The sequence below is a fragment of the Olea europaea genome, chromosome 1, assembly GCF_002742605.1.
Source record: "Olea europaea var. sylvestris chromosome 1, O_europaea_v1, whole genome shotgun sequence".
Taxonomy (NCBI): domain Eukaryota; kingdom Viridiplantae; phylum Streptophyta; class Magnoliopsida; order Lamiales; family Oleaceae; genus Olea; species Olea europaea.
In genome coordinates this window covers 21,109,780-21,113,830 of record NC_036237.1, presented here as the reverse complement: position 1 = coordinate 21,113,830, position 4,051 = coordinate 21,109,780, and positions in this window count along the sequence as shown.

Genomic DNA, 4,051 nt, shown 5'->3' with positions numbered 1-4,051 from the left:
TCGACTATGGTTGGAAACATGATAATTATGTTAATTAAACAACTATAGTGAGAGCCCCAACGTATATCACCAAAACACTGAAGTGTAATTTCTTGATTGAGACCTCATCCGCTTTATATTTCACTAATACTAAGTGATTCAAGAATTTTCAATATTTGATTCTCTCGAATAAGATCACGCCATTTAGCTGATCACTCAACAATATTCACCAAATTGTGTACTGCAGTAAAGAAAGTTTCAAACTTTGGATGTTTCTATGCCACAGCTACAAGAATAAGTTGTAGTTGATGAGCAAAGCAATGAATGTAATGAGCACTTGGGTTTTCTTCCAAAAAAAAGTGCTTTGAGGCCATTATACTCACATTGCATGTTACTAGCTCCATTATATCCTTGACCTCTCAAATTAGATATGTTTAAGCTATGTATTGAGAATAATTGATCAATTACAGCCTTAAGTGAGGCAACTGTAGTACTTGAAACATGAATGATACCAATAAAATGTTCCAATACACACCCATTCTTCACATAACGAACGACAACTAACTTTTGCTCCTTCACTGAAATGTTTTGAGATTCATAAACTAGAATTGAGAAGAAACTATCACGAACATATTTGATAATCACATGTAGACATTCAGAAGTAATAGCACTCACGATATCTTTTTGCACTCTTGGTGATGTTAATTTGGAATTCTCGAGTGTATTCGTAAAAGCAACGGCCTTAATCTTAGCATTATGATCACACAACCAATGCAATAGTTCAAAAAAGTTTCCTCAATTGTTTGAATCTTCTAATTCATCATGTCCATGAAATGCTAGTGCTTGTCATAGAAGAAATTTAACACAATCAATAGACGCATTCAATCGAATCCGATAATCTGTTCGAGCTTGATGTGATTGCTTAACGAGATAGGTTCGAATGCTTTGTTTTTTATTCTTGAACACTTCGTATTTGACCCGAGCTTGATTGTGTGCACTACTTGAAACCCCAATGTGTTTTCTAATATATTCTTTCTTTTTCCAATTTGAGAATCCATCTTTAACAAATGAGCCGACACTCGAACTGAAAAGACAGCAATAAAAGCAAAAAACTGCATCTTTTGCTATACTATATTCCATCCAAGTAGAATGCTAATTATACCACGAAACACAAAATTTCCTGTCTTTGTTACCCATTCTTGTGGGTGGAAACATATGATTGCGAGGCTAACAAAATCCCCCGTCTTTGTAACCTACTAAAGCGTAGATTTACGTTTAAAGTATTTGTCCATAACTAATACAAATAAAAAATCGACTACATTAGAAATCCCTAAGTCAATTTCTTCTTCTAAATCATATTCAAACAAAGTTTCAATCTTCCTAAATCAACTCACATATAAATAAGAAAGCCCTAAATTGAAAATACTAAATTAGGAATTAGCTCTATATGAATTACAATAGAATTGAAATCATTAAATAAGGGGAAACACAGCGCTAAAATGGAATTGGAAGAAATTAACTAAAATCAAATGAAAATGGCAGTTGTGACACACGAGACGAAGACGGTAGTGCCGTAGTGGAGTAGGAAAGAAAATGGTGTACCATGTACGCTCTGAAATGGTAGCCACCGTTGGTCTATGGCCGACTTATCGTGAGAGGAGGAGAGAGAGAGGCATTAGGATTAGTGAGAGACGAAGAAGGTAGTGCCGTGTCATAGTAAAGTGGGAAAGAAAATGGTGTATCGTGTATGCTGAATGTTGGGCACTGTCGGTCCATCGTCGGCTTGCTGTGTGAATGGAAGGAGACTGGAGAGAAAAGGACAAAGGCATTAGGCGCTGCGTGCGGGAGAGAGAGAGAGAGAGAGGTCTACTACGAGCTATTTCCCTTGCTGCCTGTTTTTAATTAACTTATAATATATTAATTATAAAAAAAAAATCCCCAAAAACTAGGGAGTCAAGTGACCCCATAGGACCCCCCGGTCCGTCCCTATATAATTCATTGATTCATAAGAAAGATGAAACATGATCAATAAAGAATTGGAGAAAGTCTTAAAGTTCCATTACGCCTTTTATAAATAGGCTTCAAATCGTTGCCAACGTGGTAATCAACTAAGCAAGTCAACATGGACCATGCTCCATGTCACCTTGCACCGTAGAAATGCCAAGGTGAAATAGTCCACTAGTACATCTGTGGATTAGACCGAGGTCCTGAAGTAATACTCCTCAGAAGGATATACGCAAAAATTAAGATGTTGAGGTTGCGCCTTTTTTTTTCAATAGTATCAACATTATTCTATAATGAACGTGTACTTCTTCAAAAGCAATAGTAATCAAGATTGTAATTTTTCATGAATTATACAATATATTTTTTTTAGAATATTTTCTATATTTTGTGTTTCTTTAGGAACAATAATAATATATATTTTAGAATATTGAGATTTATTAAGTTAACATGATATGTGCATATTTTATGCTTCTCTAGGATCTACAGCATAATATTTTTATAATTAAAGTTTGTTATCTTCATAATAGAACTGAATATTTTTCTTATATATAATTTAATATAAAATTGTGTTTCTTGCGAAGCAATAGCTGATATCTTTTTTCTAAAAATACTGACTTGAATAAAATTTATTTTTTAGGACCAATAAAATATTGTTCTAGAATATTGATATGTATAAAAATCTTATTGCTTTAGAATTAACAAAATAATATTCATTTTGAATATCTTTGAATTTGATTTGTGTTTCTTTAGGAACATCAACACCATATTTATCTAAATTATTGATATGATATTTAAATTCTTCAAGAACATAAATATTATTAAATATTATTATAAATCACAATACACATGCTATACATTATGTGAAATATAGTATTATTAAAAAAGAAACTTAATAAATTTACTCGTAATATATAGAGCATACATAAATTGAAATAATTTTCAGATTTTTACAAATCTATAGAACTTCAGAAAGTCTATAAATTTTGTAGTCCAACTTTTGTAAGATTCAATTCAAGCTTTCCACCTAGTGGAAACTTCAATGGGTTAGGTTTTTAAAAAGATTGTATTTCAGAAATCATATTTAAGGTTTACTTATCCATAAATCAACAGATAATTCAACTATTAACTTTAATAATATTATTATAGAATTAATTAATCTACCCATCCTCACCTCCATCCATCCCCAAGCCCTAATTTATTTTACATTTGCAAGTTATAGAGTTGTTCGACGGTGATTGATAGGGTGGAACCCCAGGAGGTAGACGGGGTATTATTATAAATGACCCGCTACTATTCATTTTTGATAAAATGTCTATTATACCCTTAATGAAATAATTTATCATATATTGCACAAGATATCCTTAATTTATTGGGATAGTTTTAAATTCCTCTATTTCTCTCATTTCGAGTTTTAATATATAATTTCATCCTTTGATCTAATAAATTAGCATAATCTGTAATATAATTGTCATGTAATTTACTAAGATTATCAAATTCCTTCGATAATATATCCATAATCTCTAATTGAGAATAAATATTTTCTATTTTTTCCATTAATCTATCTAACAGATTATCTAATCCTTTAATTGTATAACCTGGCATTATTCAAATAATTCCTTGCAAATTTTATGAATAATAACATATTTAGATAAGTTTTTTGCAAACATGAACAATAATAATCCCTACAATTCTTTCAAGATATTAGAAGAATTCTTTCTAAATTTAACAAAGACAATAATTTTACCTTACTTTTGATCTTAAATCTGTATTCTTAGAACCGAGTGACCTTCAAGCTCTGAATCTGCAAACTGCTCCCTTAAACGGCCTCTTACCTCAATGGGAATTCTGCTATTTCAGCTTCTTGCCCTCACTGTATCTTTTCTTAGAATTAAGAATAAAGATCTTAAGTAAAGAAAATTCTCTCTTTGTTAAAGTAAGAAAGAGATTATCTTCTTCAATCTATCAAGAATCTATGGGATAGTAAGTTTAGAAACTCATATCTTTCTGATATCAAAAGATTGAGATTTTATTTCTATAATGATTTATACAAGATTTATATTGTATACAA